The sequence below is a fragment of the Apodemus sylvaticus genome, chromosome 8, assembly GCF_947179515.1.
Source record: "Apodemus sylvaticus chromosome 8, mApoSyl1.1, whole genome shotgun sequence".
In the NCBI taxonomy this organism is placed as follows: Eukaryota; Metazoa; Chordata; class Mammalia; order Rodentia; family Muridae; genus Apodemus; species Apodemus sylvaticus.
In genome coordinates, this window is record NC_067479.1 from 75550529 (window position 1) to 75561966 (window position 11438).

The window sequence follows — 11438 nt, forward strand, 5'->3', positions numbered from 1 at the left end:
GCAGCCTTGTCTAGTCCCTGATTTTAGTGGGATTGCTTCAAGTTTCTCTCCATTTAGTTTGATGCTGGCTACCTGTTTGCTGTATCAATTGCTTTTTACTATGTTTAGGTATGGACCTTGAGTTCCTGTTCTTTCCAAGACTTTTAGCGTGAAAGCATGCTGAATTTTGTCAAATGCTTTTTCAGTATCTAATGAAATGACCATGTGTTTTTTTCTTTGAGTTTCTTGCTGCTCAAAGGAAAAATCCATCAAGAAAAACTCTCAATTCTGAACATCTATGCTCCAAATGCAAGGGAACCTTCATTCGTAAAAGAAGCTTTGCTAAAGCCCAAAGCACACATTGCACCTAACACAATCATTGTGGGTGACTTCAAAACTCCACTCTCCTCAATAGACCGATCAGGAAAACAGAAACTAAACAGGGACATAGTAAAAGTAATTGAAGCTTTGGGCTAATTGGATTTAACTGATATTTATAGAATATTTCACCCTAAAGCAAAAGAATATACCTTTTTCTCAGCACCTCATGGTACCTTCTCCAAAATTGACCATATAATTGGTCACAAGACAGACCTCAACAAATATAAGATCGAATTAATCCCATGCCTCTTATCAGATCACTATGCAGTAAGAGTTGTCTTCAATAGCAACAAAACAACAGAAAGCCCACATACACATGGAGGCTGAACAATACTCTACTCAACGATACCTTGGCCAAAGAAGAAATAAAGAAAGAAATCAAAGACTTTGTAGAATTTAATGAAAATGAAGGCACAACATACCCAAATCTTTGGTACACAAAAAAGCAGTGCTGAGAGGAAAACTCATAGCCCTAAGTGCCTCCAAAAAGAAATGGGAGAGAGCATACACTAGCAGCTTAATGGCACATGTGAAAGCTCTGGAACAAAAAGAAGGTAATTCCCCCAGGAGGAGTAGAAGACAGGAAATCATCAAACTCAGGGCTGAAATCAATCAAGTGGAAACAAAGAGAACCATACAAAGAATCAACAAAACCAGGAGCTGGTTCTTTGAGAAAATCAACAAGATAGATAAACCCTTAGCCAGACTAACCAAGGCACACAGCGATGATGACAGTATCCAAATTAACAAAATTAGAAATGAAAAGGGGGATATAACAACGGAAACTGAGGAAATTCAAAAAATCATCAGATTCTGCTACAAAAGCCTATATTCAACACAACTGGAGAATCTGGAGGAAATGGACAGTTTCCTAGACAGATACCAAATACCAAAATTAAATCAGGATCAAGTAGATCATCTAAACAGTCCCATAAGCCCTAAAGAAATAAAAGGGTTCATAGAAAGTCTTCCAACCAAAATAAACAAAGGACCAGATGGTTTCAGTGCAGAATTCTATCAGACCTTCAAAGAAGACCTAATACCAATATTCTCCAAACTATTCCACCAAATAGAAACAGAAAGAACACTACCCTACTCCTTCTATGAAGCCACAATTACGCTGATACCAAAATCACACACAAAGAAAGAGAACTACAGGCCAATTTCCCTTATGAATATCGATGCAAAAGTACTCAATAAAATTCTTGCCAATTGAATCCAAGAACACATCAAACGATCATCCCTCATGATCAAGTAGGCTTCATCCCAGGGATGCAGGGATGGTTCAATATACAGAAATCCATCAATGCAATCCACTACATAAACAAACTCAGAGAAAAAAACCACATGGTCATTTCATTGTTTGCTGAAAAGCATTTGACAAAATTTAGCATCTTTTCATGCTTAAAGTCTTGGAAAGAACAGGAATTCAAGGCCCATACCGAAACATAGTAAAAGCAATATACAGCAAGGTGGTAGCCAACATCAAACTAAACTTGAAGCAATCCTACTAAAATCAGAGACTAGCTTCTTAACTTTTACTATTAATTTTGTTGCCTAAAGCTATTTTTAAGATCTGGTAAGAAACAAGTTTTTATCTTTTCAAGAATCTTTCAGGTCTGGTATAGATCTTGTATTTACTTTAACTCCCTTGGTAGGTCATAGATTTACCTTCAACCATAGCAAAATTAACACTGGATGTGTAGGATCATGAAAGGCAGCCTGTTTTCTGGTTGAGCTATGTTTAAACCCTGGAGACCTAGCAGATAGTTCTGCAAGGAATGGAAGGTCTGTTTGCCATGCTTCCAGACACTAAGCTCCTGACATGAGGCCTTAGTTCTCCATAATTCTGTGGCCATCAGTCACGTAGGTCAATGCACCATGCTGCTGATACTCTGTCTGGATTCCACCCCCACAGTTACCTTGCAGCAGCCAGGTACACCTGGCCCACTATAAAAGGGGATACTTGGCCCATCTTCTCTCTCTTACTATCTTACTCTTGCCTCTCTCTCTCTCTTTACCTCTTGCTCCCCCTCTCTCTGCATTCCTTTCCCCCTTTTCTCCACTTGGCCATGGACAGCCTCTACTTCTCTATTATGGTTTCAGTCATCACAAATCTCTGCCTGTTGTATTGTTTACAACAATAAACGCTTTAAAACTATGGATTCTCTCCTCTCATCTGGACCCGCTGCACTGGAGCAGTGGAGCAGGTCTTCCTCTGAAGAGCCATGACTAATCTCCTGCAGGAAACCTCTCTGCTTCCAGTCACGTCTCTGCCAAGCCAAGCAGCGAACTGAGCAAGCCAAGGACATTCTCCAAAGGAACCAGCCAGAGCTCTCCTCCCCCTCCTTTTCCCTTTGGCCCTGGGCTGGATCCAGCCTGGGACTCAACTCTGTTCTCAGCTCTTCCACAGCATTCCAACTGCAGTGTCTAACACTGAGAACCTGTTTACCCAAGCCTCAGCACAGTCCAGGAACACACAAGCCTGCTTCTGCCAGTTCCTAGAGATATCAGATTGCCCTCTCCACCCCTGGAGCTGGGCCTTGCTGCTTCTCCTAGCCTGATGTCTGCCCGGAGTTGGCATGGGGGTGCATACAGTCAAACTTCCTGCATCTACCTTGCCCAACAGTCTAAGCCCTGGCCAGATAGGGGCCACCATTTTAGCCCACATAGAGGAACAGTGTATGCTTAATTATCTAATTACCAGCACAACTTAAACAGCAGGAAATTCAGAAGTCAACCTTCCTGCAGAGTGTGCAGGGACCAGAAAGAATAGTAATAACATAAAGGGGGATCTGTGTGTGTTTTGTGTATACAGCATCTCCTAGGACTTCATCAGACGGAGCCAACAGTGTAAATGACAGTAATCCAGGAAGTTCAGACCCTTGCTTAGGGAGGTTAAGAAGCAATGATTTCTGGCAGTGCACAGAGGAAGTGAGTTAATTAGAGGTGGACACAACCTAAGACTCCCACTGTGTGGTGCAGAGTGTGACTGTTGGGAGGCAGGACTAGAAGTGTGGGTTCCAATGAGGAGTTTACTCTCCAAACCTAATAATACTTGGATCCATGCACACAGTAGAGCAGTCATGTTGATAGAGTTACAACAGGCATGCAGGGGCTGAGGGTTTAGCTCAGTAGGCAGCTCTTGCCTACCATGTACAGAATCCTGGGTCCAGTCCCTAGCACTGCATAGACAGAGCATCCCATAATCCCAGTGTCTTGAAGTAGAGACAAGAAGATGGGAAGTGTAAGGCCAGCTTGGGCAACACTGTGGATTTGAGGCTAGCTCTGAATATCTGAGACCCTGTCTACAAAATCAAAGGCAAAAACCAAACCAACCAAAGAACACCACCAACAACCCTGTGGTCATAGCATTTCCCTGCCCTGTGTTCTGTGGTCACTTTCTCCCTGCCATTTCCAACCCCTCCAGTCCCATGATCCAGCCATAGCCACAGCTTTTCTGCCTAGGAGTAGGGTGACTCAGCCAAACAAGGAGGCCCATATGCAATCAGAGCTGGCTATCCCTTGTAAACAATCACTGAAGACTTGTATTGGCTTCTAGCCAGCACCACAGACACCCATGCTCTAGAGAGGTTCACTGTTGACAACAGCACTCTCATGGGACAGAGTCCTGTCTAGCCCTCTCTCCCTCACAGCCTTCTTTCCTGGTGGCCCCTTTCTGTCTCTTGTTCTCTACTCACATGCACTAACACAAGTCCTCACACGTAACATTAAACACAAAGTTCTACGTCCCCGAGAGCGCATGATCCTTGTCTCACTGAGCCTGGAGTACTTCACTTAAGATAATGTCCAGTTCCAACCATGTCTTAAAACATTGGCTTCTGCTAGGGGATCCCTGATGGAGGAGTTGGAGAAAACTGAAGGAGCTGAGGGGGTTTGCAGCCCCTTGTAGGGAGCAATAGTGTCAACAGTCCAGGCTACCCAAAGCTGCCAGGGACTGGACCACCAATCATAGAATACAAATGGAGTGTCTCAAGGAGCTGGCCACATATGTGGCAGAGGATGGCCTTGTTGGACATCAGTGGGAGGAGAGGCCCTTGGACCTGAGGGTGTTCGATGCCCCACTGTAGGGGAATGCTCTGCTATGACAAGGGGACAGGAGTGGATGGGTAGGTAGGAGAACACCCTCACAGAGGCAGGGGGAGGGGTGATGTGATAGGAGTTCTCTGAAGGGAAGAGCTGGAAAGGGGAAATCGCATGAAATGTAAATAAAGAAAATATCCAATAATAACACCCTCCCCAATAATAAAAGTAAAGCTGTCACTCCTTTCCATGTGAATGGAACTCTATCATGCAAATGTGTCCCATAGTCACCCTCTAGTCATCTATGATGAGTGGGCACATGCTCCATGGTGGTATAGCTGGATCAGATGGTACATTGTGGAGAAACTGCCACACTGGTTTCCACGTTGCCAAAGCAGTCTGTAGGAAACTAGTTTAGGCTTTCCCTGGATCATTGCCAACATTTGTGGTCAGTGTTTTCTTGATGCTACCCACAGTGACCTGGGTGAGATGGACTCTTCATTTTGTTTTTGAGACAGGGTCTCTATGTAGTCTTGGCTGTCCTGGCACTCACTCTGTAGTCCAGGTGGGATCCAACTCAGAAATCCTCAAGGTTGTTTTAATTACATTTCCCGAATAGCTAAGGCTGTCATAAAAGTTGTTTCTTTTCCCAGTCAGCAGGACTGTCATTAAGAAAACAAGTGACAAAAACTAATGCTGTCTAGGATTTGAGGATAATGGTGAAGGGAAATGGGGAACTTGTATCTACCAGTTGTGGGAATGCCAACTTGTGAAACCATTGTGGAAAATGGAAAGAAGAGAAGACAGGCCTACTCTATTCCCCAGGTACAGCATGCATGGGTCTATGCCCTGAAGACACACTACAGAGATACTTGTTCAATGATACTTACTGCTGATCTATGCAGGAGAGCCAGGAAGTGGGTTCAGACTGATGTTTATTAACAACAGATGGATAATGACAGTGGATCAAAACATGCACAGCAGAACTTTATTCCACCATAATAAAGGAAAATTAAATGATGTCATTTGCAGGAAAGTGGAGAAGAGTGTAAATTGTCATGTCACCTGAGATAAGCCAGACTTAGAAAGTCAATGCCATCTTTCTTCTCATATGCAGATCTCTTATATTTTTCATTTTGTTATTTTACATGTATGAGTGTTTTTCCTACATGATACATTCACAATTTATGTGGCTTGGGTCAACAGAGGGCAGAAGAGGGATTAGGTTCCCTAGAACTAGAGTTAGAGATGGTTTTTAACTACAATTGTGCTAGGAATTAATGATGCTAGAAAGAGCAGTCAGTGTTCTGAACTGCTCACCCATCTCCCTACACAATGGATTTCTAAAAGGATATGTGCATATATGTGTTTGTGTGTGCATGTGTGTGTGTGTGTGTGTGTGTGCATGCCTGTCCAAGTACTTCTGTCTGTCCATGCATAGGAAGGCATAGGGTGTCCTTTACTATCACTCTGCCTACTTCTTTGAGCCAAGTCCTCTTGAACCTGAGACTCATGTTCTCTTGCCTCTGCTGGAAGTAAACAGGAGGGACCTCCTGCCTCCTCGAAGCTTAGAGTAGAGATTACAGGTGTGGAGGAGATATCTGACCTGATGTGTTTGTGCTGGGATCTGAATTTTGGTTCTTATGATCATGTAACAAGTTCTTTTAAATGCTGATCAATACCTCCTGCCCAATAGTTCTTTACCAATTTCCATCTGCAAGTTTTTCTTCCTCATTTCTGTACAAGGCAGCTGCAGCCACTGCAAAGAATGAGTCCCTGTGTGAGGAGATGTAATTCAGCGCTGCACTTTAGAGGTGCTGAGATAGGGGTGTTCTGCCCCCAAGTTCACTGATGATACAGATACCCAGGATTTTCTGCTAAAACTCTCGGTGGGAATTGTGGGTCACTATCGTGGCCTGTTCTTCTCAACCAGTTCTTCTGTACTTCCTATCAGAGCTCACCAAAACAGCACGGTTATGTTGCTCAATGTTCACTTTAAGGATGTAATCTCAAAAAGTATTGTGTGCAAACACATTCTTTGTGTGGTTACAAAACTTAAGACCGGACCGCTCTTGGAGAAATGATAAACAAACACAAGTGAAAACTGCCAGAGTCTGTTCATGTCTGTGGGGATTGAGACCTTTACAAAGAGGCACATCCCACACATCATGGACGGTGCCCTCACTTCTCCATCATCTCACTGTGCCTTAATGCTGCAAGCAATACCCAGTTTTTCATAAGTCTTTCTGCCCAGTTGGGCCCACAGCCTGGGATGACCAGATTCCTCTAAGGACTGGCTCTTGGTCATCAGCTTACAGGAAACCCTGGAGAAGGGTCCTGATGGCTCACAGTGGTCCCTTGTGTGCCTTGTTGATGGAGAAATGGAACAGTGAACACCCCCTTCCCACGGGCGTTTCCTACAGAGGAAGGCATGATGGAAGTTTTTGGAAGCTGTAAGGGAATAAGACAATGGTATTTCTCTAAAAGAGGGAAATGAAGATTCAGAAAAGATGTCTCTCTTTTATTTTATGCTTACCTTGTAAATAGATTTAGAACAAAATTTGTGCAGTGTGTGGGGGTGCACGCCTTTAGTCCCAGCCCCATTTGCAGTGGGTGAAGGAAGGATGTCCCCACTCAGTCCCCTCCCTTCTTTGAGTCTCTCAGCTGTTAAATGTGACTTGCTATTTGTGCCTTTCAGTGGGTTAATAAATAAGTATCTTCAGTGGAAAGAGCATATCCTCTCTTGATAGTGATAATATGTTTTAAACACTCAGGAGGCAGAGGCAGGTAATTCTCTAAATTCAAGGCTAGCCTGGTCTACAGTGTGAGTTCCAGGACGCTGTGTCAAAAAACAAACAAGCAAGCAAGCAAGCAAACAAACAAACAAATTAAAAAGTGTGATTTATTTTCTAATTTTTCATACATGTCTATACTGAATGTATATTGTTTCTCTAATTAAAAAATTAATATTCTCTAAATTGTCAACTTCTCAAGTCAGACACCCTGGAGTCTTTTGCAGCCCCAGGCATCCCTTCTTCCTGGAACAATATTACCTTATTCACTGTTCTGGGCTCTTCCAGGGTCCTTAGGAATTCCAAGGACATTGCTCAGAGAATGTCTGCTTGTTTAGTTGAAGAAATCAACTTCTTTTTCTCAAGACACTACCTTTGGATGGCTGGAAATTTCTTTTTATTGTTTTTGGATGGCTGCTCAGTAAAACACAACATCCATGGATCTTCTATTTTGGATTCAGTATTTTCTACAAGGGTCTGCATCATTGACTCCCCCTTTGGTTTCTAGTATTCCTTCTTAGGGAGGAAAATGGGGATGGAGAGATGGCTCAGAGGTTAAGAGCACTAGCTGCTCTTCCAGAGAGTTAGAGCACCACACCCAGCACCCACATGACAGCTCACAATTGTCTTTACTTCAGTTCCGGGGCACTTGTTGCCTGTTCTGGCCCCTGAGGGCACTGCATACACACAGTTCATTGACATACATGAGAGCAGGACACCTATACTCATGAAATATTATCTTATAAAGAACAGACAAGGGCTGACATTACTAGCACAAGCCATGGTGTGTGAAAGCAGTGGTGGTAACTTATTCACTTGTGAGATGGTAGATTCAATCCTGAACCTTCTAAGGGCAACACAGTTCCAGTGGGGACACAGCTGGAGGGCTGGAAACACATTCCTAAGTGTGTGAGGAACCTTGATAAATCCTGTGGAGCTGAGGCATGAATGAGCATTAGACTCCAATCTGAATGGTGTACAGCTCCTATGGTCAGGAAGGCTTTATAACAGCAATCTCAAAAGCCTTGGGGACCATTTAAAGTCAGGGAACCATCTGTCTCAGTCTGGTTTGGTCTGCATCTCTCTCCTTTTGAATAGAAATTTCCAAGTTCTTTGTTTTTTATTTCAATTATTTTCTGAGACAAGGTCTTACCTAGCCTAGGTATCTAGGCTGAAGATAGCCTTGAACTCCTACTGGTCCTTCTGCCTCCACCTCACAAATGAAGGCTCATAGCCACACCCACTACATTCTTAATGTTCTTCAATCCCCTTTATCTTAGAACATTAATGTTACAGGAGCCTGGTTCCCACCAGGTGTTCTAGAGCAGTGCTTCTCAACCTCTGTGTCACAATCCCTTTAGGGTTCACATACCAGATATCCTGCATACCAGAGGTTTACATTACAATTCATAATAGCAGCAAAATTACAGTTATGAAGTCACAATGAAATGATTGTATGATTGTGGGTCACCACAACATGAGGAACAGTATGTGTTATAGGGTTGCAGCATTAAGAAGGCTGAGAACCACTGTTCAGGAGGGAGAGAAGGAGGTGAAATAATACTGATTTTACATTAGTCAAAAGTTACTATTTTTAGAAGGGTTAAAAAAGAAAGAAAAAGAGAGAAACAAAGTAAGGAAGAAAAAGGAAAGGAAGGAAGGAAGATCAAATTGCTTTTCTTGAGCCTAGTCAGAGGAGGTGAGGTTGGTTGTCTCCTCTTTCTTAGCCATTATTTCTTTTCCTTTAAGTGACTTTTGAAGATCACTTAAGAGCTCTGTCCCTCTGGTATCTCGGAGCTTTAGTACAGTGTGAACAGGGTCCTCTGAGATGCCTAAGTGAGCAGAAAGAATGGCTTCTGTGAGTCAAGTGTTAGAAAATCTGTCTGCCACATTGTTCTGAGACATTTGTAGCATGTGCTAGCTCTGCAGTAAATTCTGTTTGATGCACTTCAGTCCTTATTCTAGACATTTGGGCCTTGGGACTGTTTTACCCATAACACCTCACAGACTTTGAGAAATGTTCTTGAACCATTTGTACCTTGCTCTGAGACTGAGAAAGTGTACCTTTTGTATTTATCTTGGTCACACTATAGGTATTTGTGTCACACTAGGTAGGACACACAACTCTGAGCAGAATTGTGACCTGATGCTTAGGGTCACAAGCACCTTCCTAAATGTCAAGTAGGTCATGGTGTACTGGCTGGTTTTGTGTCAACTTGACACAAGCTGGAGTTATTACAAAAAGGAGCTTCAGGTGAGGAAATACCTCCAAGAGATCCAGCTGTAAGGCATTTTCTCAATTAGTGATCAAGGGGGAGGGCCCCTTGTGGGTGGTGCCACCTCTTGGCTGGTAGTCTTGGGTTCTATAAGAAGGAATGCTGAACATGCCAGGGAAAGCAAGCCAGTAAGAAACATCCCTCCATGGCTTCTGCATTAGCTCCTGCTTCTTGACCTGCTTGAGTTCCAGTCCTGAATTCCTTAGGTGATGACAGCTGTGTGGAAGTTTAAGCTGAATAAATCCCTTCCACCCCAACTTGTACATTTTTGTCATGATGTTTTGTGCAGAAATAGAAACTCTGACATAGATACATGGGGTTGTGGGACCCTTTACATCCATTGCACAAGGATGCTGGAGAAAATTCTTCCAACTCTGTTTCCCCAGGTTAAGCATGAGAACTTACAGTTTCTCTTCAGTGTATAAAAGCCTTTGTGTTTCTTTTGAAATGGAGATTGTTGGGGTGATGGAAAGGGTGTGGGTTAAGCCTTTTCACAATTTATCATAATCAACCTGAGCTGATTGGAGGTCACACAACCCACACTCTGGCTCTGTGACCCCTGGATGACCCTCTGACAGTAAGTTCCATTCTCACAGACTGCACACATACCCCTGACTATATCAAAGCCTTTTTCTTAGTTATCTTGGCAAATTCTGAGATTGCCCCAGCTCTTCTGTAGCTTCCTCTCTTTACAGCAGAGTCTAGAATCTCCTGAGCTCGCCCTTCCCTTCCTTCTTCCAGCTGTAGGAATAAGGTAGGGTAAGGAGCATGGCTTTTACACACAAGACCCACAGGAGGTCTGCAGCAGCTCTCTGTGCAATCCACTCTCAGATGTGTATCATAGTGAGACTTTCCCCTCGGGTTCCTATACACTCATATTTCAGGCCTCAATTTAAAACCTATGGTGCAGTCTACTTTGGAACTGTTTTTGTGCCTTTGTATTTCTGTGCATGTAAAATCTTACAACTGGGCTTCCTTCAATAGAACCATAAGTCTCTTTAAGGCAGAAGCTAGGTTTTATTTATCTTTATGTATTAATGACTGATCAATGAAGTTTCATCTGACACACCAATCATCGTGAACACCTTTTAGAGTCCAGATCTCTGTGATGTGTGATATACATTATACAGAGTGAGCTCTGGGAGTGCAAAGCTAGGAAAGCCAACAGCTGGGCGCCTGGAAGTAGGATCCTCAGCTCAGTGAGGTCAGGAGCCTGAAATGCCTGTGCAGCTCTGGAAGGTCCTCCATATGTCTGTAAAGCCTGGAGGTGGTCAGGCTTGGATGGTGGGAGAAGATGCTCTGTGCTGTGGGGGGAAAATCACTCCAAAGAAAACTTTACCAGCAGTAAACAGAAAAAATTGGCTGGGACAGCAAGATTAACTCTGATGCAATATTGTTCTGAAGGTGTTTTGTTTTGTTTTGACCATTGACTGAGCAATGTTGCATTTTTCCTTATTTTATTGCCCCCCTTTTTACTGAATATTGTCTTCAGTTACATTGCCATTGGTAAAGCCTTTCCTAATTTCCCCCCTCCCCAAAGATCCTCAACCCCTCCTCCCACCCCTTGCTTCCAAGTACATGCCCCTCTACTCTACACACTTGAACTTCCCCCCTTGATTTCCCTTTGTTGGAGCCTCTATTGAGCCTTTACCTTACCAAGTACCACTCCTCCCATTGATACCCAACAAGGCATTCCTCCGCCACATTTTTGGCTGGAACCATGTGTACCCTTTGTTGAACGTTTAGTCCCTGGGAGTCCTGGAGTTTCTGGGTAGCAGAGATCACTGTACTTGTTGAGTCAGTGTTTTCTTTGGAATCTTAACCATCCAAGATTCTTTCTTCTTTTTCTTGTATTCTGTTGTTGATGCTTGCACTTATGACTCCTGAATACTTTCCAAAGTTTTCTATCTTCAGAGATGTCTTACTTTGTGATTTCTTTATTGTTTCTATTTCCATTTTTAGATCC